The following is a 19,743-nucleotide window of genomic DNA, read 5'->3' on the forward strand; positions in this document are numbered from 1 at the left end:
CTTATGCCCGAAACGTCGATTCTCCTGTTCCTTGGATGCTGCCTGACCTGCTGCGCTTTTCCAGCAACACATTTTCAGCTCTGATCTCCAGCATCTGCAGTCCTCACTTTCTCCTCCTTAGTAAATTAGCAAACAATACTAAAGTCGGTGGAGTAGAGGACAGTTTGGAAGAATGTTACAGGTTGCAGGGCGACTTGGATAAACTGCAGAGTTGGGCTGAGAGGTGGCAAATAGAGTTCAATGCAGCTAAATGTGAGGTGATTCACTTCGTAAAGAATAACAGGAAGGCAGAATACTGGGTCAATAGAAAGATTCTTGGTGGTGTGGATGTGCAGAGAGATCTTCGAGTCCATGTACATAGATCCTTGAAAGAGGCCACCCAGGTGGATAGTGCTATTAAACAGGCATACCGTGTATTAGGTTTCATAGGTAGAGGGATTGAGTTCCGGAGCTGCAATATCATGCTGTAATTATACAAATGTTAGTGCGGCCACACTTGGAATATTGTGTATAGTTCTGGTTGCCCCATGACAGGAAGGATGTGGAAGCTTTGGAAAAGGTGTAGAGGAGATTTACCAGTATGGTCTGAAGGGAAGGTCTTATGAAGAAAGACTGAGAGACTTGGGTCTGTTCTCATTGGAAAGAAGAAGGCTCAGAGGGGATTTGATAGAGACATACAAGATGATCAGAGGATTAGATAGGGTAGACAGTGAAAGTCTTTTCCCTAGGATAATGAAGTCAGCTTGTACGAGGGGGCATAACTACAAATTGAGGGGTGACAGATTTAAGACAGATATCAGAGGCAGGTTCTTTACGCAGAGGGTGGTAAGGGCATGGAATGCCCTACCTGCCAATGTAGTCAACTCAGCCACATTAGGGAGATTTAAACAATCCTTGGATAAGCACGTGGATGATGATGGGATAGTGTAGGGGGATGAGCTTGGAATAGTTCACAGGTCAGCGCAACATCGAGGGCCAAAGGGCCTGTTCTGTACTGTATTGTTCTATCATCTATGATCTACGATCTAAACAGTCATTTCTGACCATGCGACAGTATACCTGGAGGTTAAGATTAAAGCTGAAAATGTGTTGCTGGAAAAGCGCAGCAGGTCAGGCAGCATCCAAGGAGCAGGAGAATCGACGTTTCGGGCATAAGCCCTTCTTCTCCTGCTCCTTGGATGCTGCCTGACCTGCTGCGCTTTTCCAGCAACACATTTTCAGCTCTGATCTCCAGCATCTGCAGTCCTCACTTTCTCCCCGGTTAAGATTAAAGACAATGGAATAGGCTCGCAGCGTTAGCGAATGGATGCTTTTATTCTCAAGGACAGCAAGTTTATTGAATACTTCTTGAACGATTTTAAAACCTTCTTGGCTATCAATTCAGGCACAGCCAGTAACCCGTCTATACTTTGGGAGATTGCTAAGGCCTATGCAAGAGGGATAATTATCTCTTATTCGGCCAGTCAGAAATGACAGAAGGGAGAGCAATAACGTCTGCTTGAGGCATGGTTGAAGGCAGCCGAGATAGCATATTTTAACAGACCATCAGTGACTAAACTGCAGCGAGTCACAGCTCTCCGGGATACTTTAAACTCCTTGCTCACTCAGACAGTGAAGAGAGAATTCTCTTTAGTGAAACAAAGGCTATTTGAGCATGGCGATAGACCAGGTAAAGACCTGGCATACCTGGCAAGGAAAAAGAGCGCCCCTCAATCCATTACATCAATCAGAGAGGGCACTGGGATTCTTACTTGTGACTCCAAAAAGGTTAATTCAGCATTTCAGAAATATCATTCCAAACTATATTGGTTGGAAGGGTGTGAGGATAGGCTGGTTAAGATGGAGTCCTTTTTTAAGAACCTAGACCTTCCAGGTGTGACTTCGGAACAGGCGTCTCTTCTTAATGCACCCTTGACAATGCAAGAGATACAGCAGGCAGTGAGACAACTCCAAAGTGGGAAAGCACCTGGCCCTGATGGGCTCCCGAGTGAATTCTATAAAGAATTTATAAATATCTTGTCAGGGCCGATGCTAGACATATACAATTATTCATACAGTCAGGACTCTGAGAGAGGCCAATATCTCTCTCATTCTCAAGAAAGGAAAGACCCCAGAGGACTGTGCCTCGTATTGGCCCATTTCGCAGTTGAATTTGGAATTTAAAATTTTATACAAGATCTTGCATTGATGTTGGAGAAGGTGTTGTCCTTTATTGAAAAGGAGAATCAGATGGCTTTTATAAAGGGCTTTATAATATTCTCCAATAATATTAGAAGTCCTCTAATAATATTAGAAGATGACTGAATATGGTCCAAGTGTGTCAGCAGCAATCGGTTCAGGGCTTGGTGGTCTCCTAGACACAGAGAAGGTATTCAACCCGGTGGAATGCCTATGTTTTTTTTATACTTTGGAATGATTCGGTTTAGGTGGGGTCTTTTCCAGATGGGTGGAGGTCCTGTATAGCAATCCTATGGCAGCGGTTCTCACCAATGGTGTAAGATCCAGTAATTTTAGTGTCGGTAGGGGCAGTCAACAAGGTTGTTCCCTTTCACTGCTATTGTTTATGCTGGTGATTGAGCTCCTGGCAGAGGCTATCTGGCAGGACCCCAACATAGCTGCCCTGGAGGTAGGAGTAAGGGCGCATAAGATTACATTATATGCAGATAATGTTCTCCCATTCTTATCAAACCTGGCACTTTCTGTGCCCCATTTAATACAATGTATTAATATATTTGGCTCTTTCTCAGGATATAAGATCAATTTTGTGAAGTTGGAATCTATGCCCATGGTGGGGGAATTTGATGGGGGGAATCTTGAGGGAATACCTGATATTGAAGGTGAATTGCGATTTCCCTTCAGGTACTCGTCAGGAGATGCGGGGGCGGAGGGAGGAGGCTTCTTAGTCATGGGCATAGAGATGTACAGCATGGAAACAGACCCTTCAGTCCAGCTTGTCCATGCCGACCAGATATCCCAATCCAATCTAGTTCCACCTGCCAGCACCAGGCTCATATCCCTTCAAACGTTCCTGTTCACATACCCATCCAAATGCTTTTTAAATGTGGTAATTGTCCCGGCCTCCACTACTTCCTCTGGCAGCTCAATCCATACACGTACCACCCTCTGCGTGTAAAAGTTATAAAGGGCTCTAGGTCTCTTTTATATCTTGCTCCTCTCACCCTAAACCTATGCCCTCTAGTTCTGGACTCCCCCACCCCAGAGAAGAGACTTTGTCTATTTGTCCTATCCATGCTCCTCATGATGTTATAAACCTCTATAAGGTCCCCTCAGCTCCGATGCTCAGGAAAAACAGCCCCAGCCTGTTCAACCTCTCCCTATAGCTCAAATCCTCCAACCCTGGCAATATCCTTGTAATGTTACATATTCATCAATGGCCTCCTTTTCATTTGGTCCCCAGTGTAAAACACATAGTAATCATATGTAATGTTTACAGTCGTAGAGATGTACAACATGGAAACAGTCCCTTTATTCCAACTCATGCCTGCTGACCAGATATCCTAAATTAGTTAGAATTAGAATTCCTACAGTGTAGAAACAGGCCCTTCAGCTCAACAAGCCCACATCACCCCTTCAAACAGTATCCCACCTATTATCCTACATTTCCCCTGACTAATGCACCTATATACACCTCTGAACACAATGGGCAATTTAGCATGGCCAATTCACCTGACCTGCACATCTTTGGTCTGTGGGAGGAAACCAGAGTATCTGGAGAAAACCCATGCAGACACAGGCAGAATGCACAAACTCCACACTGACAGTCGCCCGAGGCTGGAATCGAACCCAAGTCCATGGCGCTTTGCGGCAGCAGTGCTAATCACTGAGCCACATATTTGTCAGCATTTGGCCCATATCCCTCTGAACCCTTCTTATTCATATACCCATCCAGATGCCTTTTAAATGTTTTAATTGTACCAGCTTCCACCTCTTCCTCTTGCAGCTAATTCCATACATAAACCATCCTCCTCATGAGGTAAGGATATTTAAACTTCTTACCTTCAGGCCAGCGAGGGAGGAGCGAGCAAAGGACTTCTGGGAAGGGTAAGTAGAACAGTTTATATTTGCGTGGTTGCGTTACCCGAGACACTACTCAGGTAGTGTCTCCCACCCATTCTCCTCTTCTAACCTAAAAAAGGTAAGGTAACTAGTTTATTTCCTAATCCTTTTTTTCAGTAGTCACTTCGGGATTTAGAATAGTGGGAATGGAGTTTAGGGCAGTGGAATGTTTCTCCTGCAGAATGTGGGAAGTAAGGGTCACCACTAGTGTCCCTGCTAACTACATCTGTGGGAAGTGCACCCAACACTAGCTCCTCGAAAACCGCGTTAGGGAACTGGTGCTGGAGTTGGATGAACTTCAGATCATTTGGGAGGCAGAGGGGGTTATTGACAGGACTTACAGAGAGGTAGTCACTCCCCAGATAAAAGAAAAAGACAGATGGGTGACAGTTAGGGGACAGAAAGGGAACTGGCAGGCAGTGCAGGGATCCCTTGTGGCCATTCCCCTCAACAATAAGTATACCGTTTTGGATACTGTTGGGGGTGTGTGACTTACCAGGGGAAAGCAGTGGGGCACCTGCTGCTCAGAAGGGAAGGGGGAAGAGGAGCAGAGCAGTAGTCATTGGGGACTCGATAGTTAGGGGGACAGATAGGAGGTTCTGTGGGGACGAGAGAGACTCACGGTTGGTGTGTTGCCTCCCGGGTGCCAGGGTCCATGATGTCTCTGATCGTGTTTTTGGGATCCTTCGGGGGGAGGGAGAATATCCCCAAGTCGTGGTCCACACTGGCACCAACGACATAGATCGGAAGAGAGATGGGGACTTGAGGCAGAAATTCAGGGAGCTAGGACGGAAGCTTAGAGCTAGGACAAACAAAGTTGCTTTCTCTGGTTTGCTGCCCGTGCCACATGCTAGTGAGGTGAGGAATAGGGAGAGAAAGGAGTTGAACACGTGGTTACAGGGATGGTGCAGGAGGGAGGGTTTCGGGTTTTTGGATAATTGGAGCTCTTTCTGGGGTAGGTGGGACCTCTACAAGCAGGATGGACTTCATCTAACCCAGAGGGGTACCAATATCCTGGGTGGAAAATTCGCTAAAGCTATTAAGGTGGATTTAAACTAATACAACAGGGAAATGGGAACCAAAATTGTTGGACAGGTACAGAAGAGGATGAGAGTAGGGAGTTCCCTAATCAAGTATCTGACACTGGCAAGTGCGAACCTGGATTGAAGTGTGTGTACTCCAACGCGAGGAGCATCCGAAATAAACTGGGTGAACTTGCAGCGTAAGTTGGTACCTGGGACTTCGACGTTGTGGCCATTACGGAGACATGGATAGGGCAGGGACAGGAATGGCTGTTGCAGGTTCCAGGATTCAGATATTTCAATAAGAACAGAGAGGATGATAAAAGAGGGGTAGGTGTGGCATTGTTGATCAGGGACAACATTATAGTTGTAGAAAGGATGTTTGGGGACTCGTTAACTGAGGTAGTATGGGCTGAGGTTAAAAACAGGAAAGGAGAAGTCACCATGCTGGGAGTTTTCTATAGGCCTCCGAATAGTCGCAGAGATGTAGAGGAAAGGATAGCAAAGATGATTCTCGATAGGAGTGAGAGAGGCAGGGTAGTTGTCATGGGGAACTTCAACTACCCAAATATTGACTGGGATCACGACAGTACGAGTACTATAGATGGGTCAGATTTTGTCCAGTGTGTGCAGGAGGGCTTCCTGACACTGTACGTAGACAGGCCTACAAGGGGCGAAGCCACTTTAGATTTAGTACTGAGTAACGAGCCTGGCCAGGTGTTAGATTTGGAAATATGTGAGCACTTTGGAGACAGCGATCACAATTCTGTCAGGTTTACTTCAGGTTTACTTACCGAGCAAGAGTTACAGCTGGGGAAAGGGAAATTACGATGCAATTAGGAAAGATTTAGGAAGCGTAGAATGGGGAAGGAAATTGCAGGGAATGATTGCATTAAAAATGTGGAGCTTATTCAAGGAAAAGCTCCTGTGTGTCCTAGATAAGTATGTACCTGTCAGGCAGGGAGGAAGATATAGAACGCGTGAGCCGTGGTTTACTAAGGAAGTGGAATCCCTGGTCAAGAAGAAGAAGAAGGCTTATGTTAGGACAAAATGTGAAAACTCAGTTAGGGTGCTTGAGGGTTACAAGGAAGTCAGGAAAGACCTAAAAAGAGAGCTCAGAAGAGCCAGGAGGAGACATGAGAAGTTGTTGGCAGATAGGATCAGGGTAAACCCTAAGGCTTTCCATAGGTATGTCAGGAATAAAAGAATGATGAGAGTTAAATTATGGCCAATCAAGGACAATAGTGGGAAGTTGTGTGTGGAGTCAGAGGAGATAGGGGAAGCACTAAATAAATATTTTGCGAAAGTGTTCACTATAGAAAATGAAAATGTTGGCAAGGAAGGTACAGAGATACTTGCATCCAGACTGGAAGAGATTGAGGTTCACCAGGAAGAGGTATTAGAAATACTGCAGAGTGTGAAAATAGACAAGTCCCCTGGGCTGGATGGGATCTATCCTAGGATTCCTGAAGAAGGGCTAATGCCCGAAACGTCGATTCTCCTGTTCCCTAGATGCTGCCTGACCTGCTGCGCTTTTCCAGCAACACATTTCCATCTCTGATCTCCAGCATCTGCAGACCTCACTTTCTCCTCTATCCTAGGATCCTCTGGGAAGCAAGGGAGGAGACGGCCGAGCCTTTGGCATTGATCCTCAAATCATCATTGTCTACAGGAATAATGCCTGAGGACTGGAGGAGAGCAAATGTGGTTCCCTTGTTCAAAAAGGGTAGTAGAGACAATCCTTGTAATTACAGACCAGTGAGTCTCACTTCAGTTGTTGGTAAAGTGTTGGAAAAGGTTATAAGAGATAGGATTTATAACCATCTAGAAAAGAATAATCTCATCAGGGACAGTCAGCACGGTTTTGTGAAGGGTAGGTCGTGCCTAACAAATCTTAGTGACTTTTTTGACAAAGTGACCAAACAGGTAGATGAGAGTAAACCGGTTGATGTGGTGTATATGGATTTCAGCAAGGCGTTCGATAAGGTTCCCCACAGTAGGCTATTATACAAAATGTGGAGGAATGGGATTGTGGGAGACATAGCAGTTTGGATCAGTAATTGGCTTGCTGAAAGAAAACAGAGGGTTGTAGTCTTGGTGTCCAGTAACTAGTGGCGTACCACAAGGGTCGGTATTGGGTCCACTGCTGTTCGTCAGTTTTATAAATGACCTGGATGAGGGCTTAGAAGGGTGGGTTATTAAATTTGCAGATGACACTAAGGTCGGTGGAGTTGTGGATAGTGACGAAGGATGTAGTAGGTTGCAGAGAGACATAGGATGCAGAGTTGGGCTGAGAGGTGGCAAATGGAGTTTAATGTGGTCAAGTGTGAGGTGATACACTTTGGATGGAGTAATCAGAATGCAAAGTACTGGGCTAATGGTAAGATTCTTGGGAGTGCAGATGAGCAGAGAGATCTTGGTGTCCATGTACACAGATCCCTGAAAGTTGCCACCCAGATTGACAGGGTTGTTAAGAAGGCATACAGTGTTTTGGCCTTTATTAATAGAGGGATTGAGTTTCGGAATCAGGAGGTTATGCTGCAGCTGTACAAAGTCCTGGTATGGCCACATTTGGAGTATTGTGTACAGATCTGGTCACCGCATTATGAGAAGGATGTGGAAGCTTTGGAAAGGGTGCAGAGGAGGTTTACTAGGATGTTGCCTGGTATGGAAGGAATGTCTTACGAGGAAAGGCTGAGGGCCTTAAGGCTGTTCTCGTTAGAGAGAAGAAGGTTGAGAGGTGACTTACTAGAGACATACAAGATAATCAGAGGGTTAGATAGGGTGGACAGGGAGAGCCTTTTTCCAAGTATGGGAATGGCAAACACGAGGGGACACAGCTTTAAAGTGAGGGGAGATAGGTATAAGACAGATGTCAGAGGTAGTTTCTTTACTCAGAGAGTAGTAAGGGTATGGAATGCTTCCATACGGTATGGAACGGTAGTAGATTCGCCAAGTTTAAGTGCATTTAAGTTGTCATTGGACAGGCATATGGACGTATATGGAATAGTGTAGGTGGGGTGGGCTTCAGATTAGTATGACAGGGAGGCGCAACATCGAGGGCCGAAGGGCCTGTACTGCACTGTAACGTTCTATATTCTATAAACATTTGCCCCTTAGATTCTTTTAAATCTTTCCCTCTCACCTTAAACCTATGCCCTCTAGTTTTGGACTCCCCTTTCCTGGGGAAAAAACCCTGGTTTTTCTAAACCCTTTCACGTTTCATTACGTATTTTGGGTGTTTCCAGCCATGGAGGGAACATAAATACATTTTTTACCTAGGTATTTTTGTTACTCCCACCTTTGACCAGCTATGTAAGGCTAATTTTGCACACTTACTTGACAAGGTAAGACAAGGTCTTCAATGATGGGAAGCCCTTCCAATATCTTGGTTAGGTCGAGTAGCTTTCATCAAAATGAATGTTCTGCTTTGTTTGCTATATCCCAGGCAAACATTGCAGAGACTCAATGGCTGACTCCATTCTTTTATTTGGTGTCACAGGCAGTCTCTCATTAAGCTTAATAAATTGCAATTATCCCAGGGGATGGGGGTGGGGGCTGGGGGGGAGGGGGTTGGGACGGGGGGGATTTTCTATATATTATGAGGTATTAAATGAGCTCCCTTCTAGCCTTTGTGAATGACAGGGCATGTGGGGACCCGAGGTCAATATGTTTGGAGATCGAGGCCTCCCAGGCAAAGTGCGTCCTTATTAATCTGTAGCTTATGGTTGAGATGAGGACAGTCATGGAGTACTGTTGGAATCCAATCATTATTAGTACATGGAGTAATGCGACAGTGCAAAGGCAGTTTATCTAAAACTTCCTTTCTCACTCCCATAGTTGGAATGTCGGAATTCTGCCAGGGTTGATGGACTCTGGATTTAAACGATGGGCATCCAGGGGAGTCCCCTGTTTGGGAGACCTGTTTGAGGGGAAAGTTGTGATGTCCTTTGCTAAAATGAGTCGCAAGTATGGATTGCCCAGCAGAGACCTCTTTTGCTACTTTCAGGTTAGGGACTTTATCCAAAAAAAGTCTACGCTTTTGATCAATCCTTCTCAGTCTGACACGGAAAGGAGAGTGTTTCAGGCTACAGGCATTCTCTCGATTAGCACTCTTTACCACCTACTGGGATATGGTGCCTCAAAAGATATTGAGTGACTATGCAAGGTCTGAGAGTGAGAGTTGGGAGTGGAGATCCTCTCAGAGCCACGGGAGGACATTTGGGAGAATATGAGAAAGATCTTGATCTGCAACAGAATGCCTGCTATAAAGCTGAAGGTCTTTCACAGGGTTTATCTGGCCCCAGATTCGCTTGCAAAGTTCAAAAAGGAGCATCTCCAATGTTCCGCAAGTACTGGAGCACTGTGACAGCAGTCATAGAGGGGCTTGTCGGGACCAAAGTCAAGGTGGACCCGATCTCTCTCCTCCTGGCACTGCCGAATTTATCATCCTTCGATTTGAATGGGAAAACGCTATTTAATATTCTCACTTATTGTGCGAAAAAGAACATTTTGATGAGCGGGGTATCTGAGAACCTTCCGGGCCCGCTGGGTGGTGTAGATTAGTTATGGAACACAGCCCTCTGGATTTCCTTACAAACACAGTGCACCAGAAAATGGAACCCTTCTATAAAACATGGCAGCCTGTTTTGAACTACCTAGGAGCAGATTTGCCGGCTATATCAGTTAAGGCTTTTGCTTAGCCATGATGATTTGGTTGGGTGAGCCGTGTGCCCTGAGAGGAAGAATCCTGAATAAATACAGGTATAATAACTGGCGCTCCCGGAGGTTGGGAGGTTTGGTGGGGTTGCACTGAGTGGTGTAGCTTATTTAATTATCTCTTGATTGTAGTAAGCATAGTTTTGATTTGTTTTGTAGAGTAGGGTTCACCATAATTGTTGTTATACTCTTAGGTTGTTGTACATTTTGTAATTTTGTAAAGAAACGATTTCTCAATAAAAATATTTAAAAGAGAGGAGGCATACAGTGTGTTAGCTTTTATTGGTAGAAGGACTGAGTTTTGGAGTCACGAGGTCATGTTGCAGCTGTACAAAACCCTGGTGCGGCCACACTTGGGGTATTGCGTAGAATTCTGGTCACTGCATTATAGGAAGAATGTGGAAGCTTTGGAAGGGGTTCAGAGGAGATTTACTAGGATATTGCTTGGTATAGAGGGAAGGTCTTACGAGGAAAGGCTGAGGGACTTGAGGCTGTTTTCGTGAGAGAGAAGAATATTGAGAGGTGACTTAACTGAGACATATAAGATAATCAGAGGGTTAGATAGGGTGGACAGGGAGCGCCTTTTTCCTCGGATGGTGATAGCGAGCATGAGGGCACATAGCTTTAAATTGAGGGGTGAGAGATATAGAACAGGCTACAGACGTAGTTTCTTTATTTGAAAGTAGTAGGGGCATGGAATACCCTGCCTGCAATAGTAGTAGACTCGCCAACTTTAAGGGCATTTAAATGGTCATTGGATAAACATATGGACAAAAATGGAATACTGTTGGTTAGATAGGCTTCAGATTGGTTCCACAGGCCGGCACAATATCGAGGCCAAAAGGCCTGTACTGCCCTGTAATGTTCTATGTTCTATAATGGTGGGCGGCACGGTGGCACAGTGGTTAGCACTGCTGCCTCACAGTGCCAGAGAACCGGGTTCAATTCCCGATTCAGGTGACTGACTGTGTGGAGTTTGCACGTTCTCCCCGTGTCTGCGTGGGTTTCCTCCGGGTGCTCCGGTTTCCTCCCACAGTCCAAAGATGTGCGGGTCAGGTGAATTGGCCATGCTAAATTGCCCGTAGTGTTAGGTAAAGGGGTAAATGTAGGGGAATGGGTGGGTTGCGCTTCGGCGGGTCGGTGTGGACCTTGTTGGGCCGAAGGGCCTGTTTCCACACTGTAAAGTAACCTAATCTAATAATGTTCTATATTCTAAACCAAGTTGCTATTAAAAAGGAAGAGGTGTTGTGCCTCTTAACAAATGTTAAGGTAGATCAGTCCCAGGGTCCTGATGGGATTTATCCCTGAATATTGAGGGAGGAAAGAGAACAAATTGCTGAAGCATTGACAGACAATACGTGACCCACCAGGGGCCCGAACATTTTAGACCACTGCTACACCACTGTGAAAGATGCCTACTGCTCCATCACTCACCCTCATTTCAGGAACTCCAACCCCAACGCTGTGTTTCTTCTCCCAGTTTACAGACAAAAGCTCAAGCAGGAGACTCCCCTCACGGATACAGGTCCAGTGCTGGTCAGAGGAGGCAGAGGATCAACTCTGGTGCTGTCTGGAATTGGCTGATTGGACCGTGTTCAAACGGTCCACAGGTACCTGGAATGGGTATGCCACCACCGTCACAGACTTTACCAGCAAGTGTGTGGAGGACTGTATACCGAGGAAGTCAATTCGGGTGTTCCCCAACAGGAAACCCTGGATGAATCAGGACATACAGAACCTGTTAAAAACCAGGTGTGAGGCCTTCAGATCAGGAGACCCACTCAAATAGAAGGAATCTAAGTATGACCTTCACAGAGCCATTAAGACAGACAAGGACCAATACCGACCCAAACTAGAGACCCAGACAGACACCCGGCAACTATGGCAAGGACTGAATGACATCACAGGTTCTAAAAGGAGACAGTGCAAGATAGCAGGTGATGACACATCCCCCCCAGATTGTCTCAACGCCTTCTATGCTCGCTTGGAGCAGAATTTCAGCGGAGAGGTAACACCTATTCTGACAAGTCCTGACGAACCTATCCCAACAGTCACTGCATCAGAGGTTAGATCAGTTTTCCTTCATGTGAATCCAAGGAAAGCAATGGGACCAGACGGAGTACCAGGCCATGCACTCAGAGCCTGGGCAGATCAACTGGCAGAGGTCTTGTCGGATATCTTCAACCTCTCCCTGTAGCAGGCCACTGTCCCTGCCTGTTTCAAAAGGGCCAACATCATTTCTGTGCCTAATAAAGCTCATGCAGCATGTCTCAATGACTACTGCCCAGTGGCCCTAACTTTGGTGGTCATGAAATGCTTTGAAAGACTAGTCATGGCATTAATCAACTCCAGCCTCCCCATCACTCTTGATCCACTCCAACTTGCCTATCGGACTAACCAATCCACGTCAGATGCCATATCACTTACCCTTCACTCCTCCCTAGAACGTCTTGACACAGCCACGTAAGAATCCTACTCATTGACGACAGTTCTGCCTTCAACACTATTATCCCCTCGAGACTGATTACTAAACTTAGTGATCTCGGACTAAACCCCACTCTCTGCAACTGGATCCTCCGTTTCCTGACCCACAGGCACAATCATCCTCACTAACACGCAACACTGGAGCCCCCAAGGGTGTGTCCTCAACCCCTTAATGTACTCACTGTATACCCATGACTGTATCGCCAAATACCAGACTAATGCTATTTACAAGTTTGCTGATGACACCACCATAGTCGATTGAATCTCAGATGGTGACGAAACAGACCACAGATGGGAGTTGAAAGACCTGGAAAAATGGTGTACTGAGAACAACCTAGTTTTCAATGCCGGCAAAACTAAGGAACTCATTATTGACTTCTGGCAGGGTGTTACTCATACACATTAACAGCACAGGCGTGGAACAAGTGGAGAGTGTCAAGCTCCTACAACAGGCTTTCTTGGACTCTTCATGTGGATGCACTGGTTACAAAGGCCCAACAATGTCTCTTCTTCCTCAGGCAGCTGAGGAAATTTGGCATGACGGCAAATACCCTTGCCAACTTTTATAGGTGCGCCATCGAGAGCATTCTGTCTGGATGTATCACTAGCCTGGACGTCTATAAAGCCTTTCACAAGGGCCCACATAGCAGGTATTGTAACTGTATCATTCAAGATCAGAGATGGTTACAGAGAGTGGTGAACTCAGCCCAGACAATCGCAAAGGCCAACCTCCCATCTATAGAATCCATCTACCAGGCCCGCTGTCAAGGAAAGGCCACCAGCATTCTCAAAGATCCATCCACCCTGGCAATGCTTTTCTACAACCTCTACCATCGGGGAGAAGGTACAGAAGCCTGAACACACGGACCAGCCAGTTTCAAAACAATTTCTACCCTCCTGTTGTTAGAATACTGAATGGACTCACAAATTCTTAACATTTGGCCTGTACCTGTGTTTTTCTTTTTGCTGCTGTTTACCTATTATTTACTTATCTATGCGACTTAACTCTGTGATCTGCCTGTATTGCCTGCAAGACAAAGCTTTTCACTGTGCCTTGGTACACATGACAATAAATTCGATGGTATGGAAATTATTGGAATAGGTTCTCAGGGACAAGACCTATCTAGATTTGGAAGCAAATTAACTTATTAACAATAAACAGCATGGCTTTGTGTGTGGGAGGTCATGCCTCATTAACTTCATCAAGATAATTGATGAAGAAATAAATGGTTGATGTTGGCTGCCTGGACGTCTATAAAGCCTTTCACAAGGCCCCACATAGCAGAATGGTACAAAAGGTGAAGTCACATGGTATCAGATCAAGCTGGCAAGATGGACATAGAACTGGCTCAGTCACAGAAGACAGAGGGTAGCAGTGGAAGGATACTTTTCGGAATGGAGGGCTGCGACTGGTGGTGTTCCACAGGGATCAGTCCTGAGACCTTTGCTGTTTGTGATCTAAATAAATGATTTGAAGGAAAATGTAGCTGGTCTCATTAGTGAGTTTGCAGACAATACAAAGATTGGTGGAGTTGCGGATAGTCAAAGGATAAAGCAGGATGTGGATCAGTTGAAGGGATGGGCAGAAAAATGGCAGCTGGAGTTTAATTGAGAAAAATGTGAGGTGATATATTTTGGAAGGTCAAGTGCAGGTGGAAATTATACAATGAATGGCAGAACCCTTAGGGATATTGATATGCAGAGGGACCTGGGTGTGTAGGTCCACAGATGGTGGTGGCAGTGCAGGGAGATAAGATAATATAAAAGGCCTATGGCATGCTTGCTTTCATTGAAAGGGGCATTGAGTATAAGGATAGGCAAGTTATGCTGCAGCTTTATAGAATTTTAGTGAGACCACACTTGGAATATTACATAGAGTTCTGGTCACCATACTACCAGAAAAATGTGGATGCTTTTGGAGAAGGTACAGAAAAGGTTTACTAAGATGATGCCTGGTATGGAGGATTTTATGAAGAAAGACTGGATAGACTGGATTTGTTTTCACTGGAATGCAGGAGCTGAGGGGCGACCTGATACAAGTTTAAAAGATTGTGAATCGCATGGATAGTGGAAAGTACGAGGCTTTCTCCCCAGAGTGAAGTGGTCAATTATGAGACTAGGAGACAAAAGGGATACGGATCCTGTAAGTGAAGACAGTTTTAGTATAGAACAGCAAAATGTTTTAGTGCAGGCTTGGAGGGCTTGTTCCTGTCCTGTGTTGTTCTTTGCCCTTTGTTTTTGAAGGAATAATTTTATTTTACATGTATTTTTTACTGAGAAAAACAATAAATACAGTGAAAAGCTTTTCCGCTGCTGCTACGATCCAGAGCCATTTTGAATAAAATTTAGGAAAAATAAAAAAAAGATACAGCTTAAAGAGATCCCATCAGTTCTGAGCCACTCATCATCAATGAAGCCTGTGCTGCCATCCCTCCTTTACAGCTTTGCCGCTGTCTACGCTGGACCCAAACAATGTTGAAGTCACCAATCTTCAAGCAACATTTTTCGCCGATTCTCCTCCGTTACCACCTTGCCACTGTCTGAACTGGACATACCAATAAGAGCCGCACCTCTCGCTACTGGCTCATCGCAGCAATGTGGCTATGATCCCCTCTTGCCACTGTCAGTGAGAATGATGAAGTTGCCAATCCTCAGGTGCCATCTTGTGCCATTGGGCCTACCTTGCTGATGTAACCTTGATGTTCCTTGGACAATGGTACCTCAGAGGAGATTAGTTCATTTGGGGAGTCTTAATTCACCCTCAACAGTCAGAATGGGGCCAAGCAAAGCTATGTCATTGCACCAACACTCTGCTCCATCTTCCTCACCACAACACCCTAACTCATGTACGTGAAGCTCCCATCAGAGTGAAGCTTAAATGAATTGAATTGCATTGGTATGGAAGCGGAGCTGTGATCTGAGTTCGTCCATCTTGTTCTCCAGCGATTGTACATTTGCTCAGAGTAAGCTAGGAAGGGGGAAGTCTTGAAACTGCGTAGTCTCAGTCCTACCGGCAGGCCAGCATGCCTCCCCCGCTTCCCGACATTTGAGTGGTTTCTTACATTTGAGTGGTCCGGTGGTCTGGTGGAGTGGATTGTGACTGCTTCCAGTTAAGTCACTCGGACCCTGTGGAGCAGGGTCACCACGTTCCAGAGCTCAAGCGGGAAACTGTTAAATCTACGTCACCTGAAGTTCAGAAACAAGGCTACCTGACATCTATCATCAAGCTGGAATACTCAGCCTGTGTCCACACTTACAGGCTGAGCTCCAAACCACTATGACATATTCACTGAGGCATAGGAGAGAATGGTTGAAACTTTATTGCTGGAACAGCACAGCAGGTCAGGCAGCATCCAGGGAACAGGAGATTCGACGTTTCGGGCACAGGCCCTTCTTCAGGAATGAGCAGAGAGTGTTCAGCAGGAGAAGATAAAAGGTAGGGAGGAGGGACTTGGAGGAGGGGAGTTGGAAATGTGATAGGTGGAAAGAGGTCAAGGTGAGGGTGATAGGTCGGAGTAGGGTGGAGGCGGAGAGGTCAAGAAGAAGACTGCAGGTCAGGAAGGCGGTGCCGGGCTGGAAGGATCCGGCTGAGACAAGGTGGGGGGAGGGGGGATGAAGAAACTGGTGAAGTCCAAGTTCATCCCCTGCGGTTGGAGGGTTCCCAGTCGGAAGATAAGACGCTCCTCCTCCGACCGTCGGGTTGTTGTGGTTTGGCGGTGGATGAGTCCAATGACCTGCATATCCTCGGTGGAGTGGGAGGGGGAGTTGAAATGCTGTGCCACAGGTTGGTTGGGTTGGTTCGTCCGGGTGGCCCAGAGGTGCTCCCTGAATCGCTCCGCAAGTAGGCGGCCTGTCTCCCCAATATAGAGGAGGCCACACCGGCTGCAGCGGATGCAGTAGATGATGTGGGTGGAGGTGCAGGTGAATCTGTGGCGGATATGGAAGTTTCCCTTGGGGCCTTGGAGAGAAGTGAGGGGGGAGGTGTGGGCGCAAGTGTTGCACCTCCTGCGGTTGCAACCGCAGGAGGTGCAACACTTGCGCCCACACCTCCCCCCTCACTTCTCTCCAAGGCCCCAAGGGAAACTTCCATATCCGCCACAGATTCACCTGCACCTCCACCCACATCATCTACTGCATCCGCTGCAGCCGGTGTGGCCTCCTCTATATTGGGGAGACAGGCCGCCTACTTGCGGAGCGATTCAGGGAGCACCTCTGGGCCACCCGGACGAACCAACCCAACCAACCTGTGGCACAGCATTTCAACTCCCCCTCCCACTCCACCGAGGATATGCAGGTCATTGGACTCATCCACCGCCAAACCACAACAACCCGACGGTCGGAGGAGGAGCGTCTTATCTTCCGACTGGGAACCCTCCAACCGCAGGGGATGAACTTGGACTTCACCAGTTTCTTCATCCCCCCTCCCCCCACCTTGTCTCAGCCGGATCCTTCCAGCCCGGCACCGCCTTCCTGACCTGCAGTCTTCTTCTTGACCTCTCCGCCTCCACCCTACTCCGACCTATCACCCTCACCTTGACCTCTTTCCACCTATCACATTTCCAACTCCCCTCCTCCAAGTCCCTCCTCCCTACCTTTTATCTTCTCCTGCTGAACACTCTCTGCTCATTCCTGAAGAAGGGCCTGTGCCCGAAACGTCGAATCTCCTGTTCCCTGGATGCTGCCTGACCTGCTGTGCTGTTCCAGCAATAAAGTTTCAACTTTGATCTCCAGCATCTGCAGACCTCACTTTCTCCCCATAGGAGAGAATGGGCCTGATGAAACATCTGAAAGACCAAGGTCTTCCACCTGCCAGCTCCCCCCACCTGAACCCAGTAACAATTAAGACCCATAGCAAGCCACTGGAAAACCTGGATAATCTCCCTCACATTAAGAAGGCAGATATCAATCATGAAGTTCAACTTCACCTCCAATGTGCCAGCACCATCTTTGACTGTCAAAGCAACAGAGTATTTAATAACAAAAACAGGATAGCAGTATTACCAGCACTCTTGTATGCTTCAGAAACATGGACATTGTAAAGCTGACTTCTCAAGCCTCTTTGAGAAATATCATCAGTGATGTGTCTACAAAATCCACTAGTGAGACATTCCAATACCACTGTCCTCTCTTGGACCAATACCATATCATCTGCATGTCTGAAACAAGCTCTCTACTCTGAGCAAGCAGTTACCAGGAGGGATGAGGAAATGCTTCAAGGATATCCTCAAAGCCTGATCAAAAAAATATAATATCAGCACTGACTTGTGGACAGTTTAGACCAAGACAGCCCAACATGGACGAGAAGCATCTGCGTCTAGACTCCAGTGCCTGGGAGTGTTCTCTTTATCTGCTTTTTCTCTCGTTATTTCTTTTTTCCCCTTCTTCTTTTCTCAGTTTTATTTAGTTTTCACTCAAACCTGCTGAATAAAGAGAACTCTTCAGGAGGTTCGATGGGCTCCAGAGTGGTGGCAGTGTCTTCAGAGGTGGCGGGGCGACAGTGTCGACCAGCCTGTGAAACCTGGAGGAGGATCCTACTTCTGCACGGAGTGGGCCTTGGGGGGGGGGGGGGGGGTGGTTGGGGGAGGGGAATGGAATGGCATAGGCTGGGAAGCCCAGAGCAGGTAATGCCCGAAGTGGGTAGCTGCAGAGAAGGAAATGTTGGACTCTCTTTAAGTTATCTTTCTTTACTTTTTTTTCCAAGTGGATGTGAATGGTGCCTATCCATGGCAATTGACTTTGTGGAGTCAGCACTGGACTGTTTACTCACCTCAGGACCACCAACACCAGAACGGAAGATCATGTCCTAATGGTCAGAATCCATGTTGTGACACTGGGAGGAGCCGTCATCCTCGGTCCTGATGGACTACCTGAGGAGAAGGGTATGAAATTGACTATGAAAAGGGTCTAGCTTTACTTTGCTGACTGGAAACAAATATTGAAGAAAAAGTGAATCTTTAAAGTTAAGCGAAAGTCGTCTCCTGGTAAATTGTTTTTTTTAAAAAAAGACATGTATGTCCAAAGAAATTGATTGGGACCTTAGGGAAAAATGATATTTGTTTTTGATGGTTGTCAATTGAAGCGATTAATATTATCAACATTCCCATCGAGCCCACCTGAGAGAGCTTGGAATCCTGTTTGTCCTTAAGCCCTGTCCTTGGACTTTGCTCTCCCTATTTTTTCTCAAGCTGGTGTGAGGTGACATACCTGCGAGTGGCCATGATATACAGGTTCCAATGCCAAAAGCTGCAGGTGAGAATAGCAGCACCAGGGGCACTCATTCCATTTCAGGATGGATGATGAGAGAGGTGAAGGTGAGATGAAGATTGTGGACACTGTCAATGAATGGTGGACGGGAGGTAAGTCTATATAGGCAGTGAAACAGATAAAGGCTGAAGGTCGAGGGGAGAGAGAGCTTGGGGCGAAGGGAGGCGAAGTTAGAGGAATTTGTGGGGTGAGGGGTAAGGGAGGAGTAAAGCTTAGGGGTGAGGGGGAAAATTGGAGGGAAGGGATGGCTGGAGGTAGGACACAGAACCTGGGGAGAGGGGAAGGAGAAGCCGCGGGAGAGAGTTAGGGGAAGGCAAAGGCGGGGGTGGGACTGAGCCTGTCTGGCTGACTCCTCCCTGGGCACTGTCCTGAACTCGCTATATCTCCACCCACATCCTCTCTCTCACTTCCTCATTACGAACGTGCGATTCAACAGAAAGTGGACGCTTGATAGGTTCTTGGTGTGGCTTTGTCTCCCGTTCTCCCCGGGACAGCAGGTAAGGGGGAACCGGGACTTAATGTTGGGACTTTGACAGCGCTTGTCCCGGGCTAGGCTCCGCTCTGGAAAGCTCCCGGTTTTAGCCAGTTCGCCTCAGGAACAGGTTGTTTCACACTGACTCACAGACTAACTTGTAAACTTAACTGCGGTTAAAGTTTCGGGAAAGATTGCTCAGTGCCCAGCGTTTCAAAACATCTTTACAGCACTCGCCAAATAGGTGCTACCTCTAAATTAAAGTTAACCAGCAGATCAATAAGTTACCAGGAAATTCATTTTGAATTTGATGGCAGTTGTTTGTTTTTTTTATTCATGGAATGTGGGCGTCGTTGGCTGGACCAGCATGTATTTCCTATCCCCAATTGCCTAGAGGGAAGTACAGAGTCAGCCACAATGCTATGGGTCTGAAGTCACATATAGACCAGACCAGGGGTGGTCTAAATTCAGTCTGTACTCCAATTCTTGTCTGGGATGTTGATAGACGAGTCGCAGAAGCAATTTATGGAGCTGGTTAATACTCAATTGTTTTTTATAATTTTATTCATAATGGTTTAGGGGTCAGATAGTAATCCCATGTTTAACCATAAGATATAGGAGCAGAATTAGGCCATTCGGCCCCATTGATGTGCTCCATCAGTACATCATGTCTGATATGTTTCTCAATCCCATTTTCCAGCCTTC

At 46.5% G+C, this 19,743-nt stretch overlaps 1 protein-coding gene and 1 long non-coding RNA gene across 5 annotated transcripts in view; one reads left to right on the plus strand and one right to left on the minus strand.

Annotated features, from left to right (window-relative positions):
• LOC122540865 (uncharacterized) overlaps positions 1-18,863 on the minus strand; it is a 35,775-nt gene extending 16,912 nt beyond the window's left edge. For 2 of the 4 annotated variants that reach the window (XR_006309437.2, XR_015753809.1), the window contains exons 1-3: positions 18,507-18,863; positions 18,070-18,169; positions 4,018-4,147 (exon numbers count right to left, since the gene is read on the minus strand). This is a non-coding gene — a long non-coding RNA (uncharacterized LOC122540865). The remainder of the gene's footprint in view (positions 1-4,017; positions 4,148-18,069; positions 18,170-18,506) is intronic. The other 2 variants (XR_015753810.1, XR_015753811.1) reach the window with 1 other exon arrangement.
• Positions 18,864-18,996: 133 nt separating this feature from the next.
• The window catches only part of lrrk1 (leucine-rich repeat kinase 1), a 252,945-nt gene continuing 252,198 nt past the window's right edge, over positions 18,997-19,743 (plus strand). The window contains exon 1 of the mRNA XM_043677668.2: positions 18,997-19,063. The gene's annotated coding sequence lies outside the window, so the exon portion shown is untranslated. The remainder of the gene's footprint in view (positions 19,064-19,743) is intronic.

The sequence above is a fragment of the Chiloscyllium plagiosum genome, unplaced genomic scaffold (genome assembly GCF_037043375.1).
Source record: "Chiloscyllium plagiosum isolate Xiang-an unplaced genomic scaffold, Cpla_swu_hap1 HiC_scaffold_39, whole genome shotgun sequence".
Lineage (NCBI taxonomy): Eukaryota > Metazoa > Chordata > Chondrichthyes > Orectolobiformes > Hemiscylliidae > Chiloscyllium > Chiloscyllium plagiosum.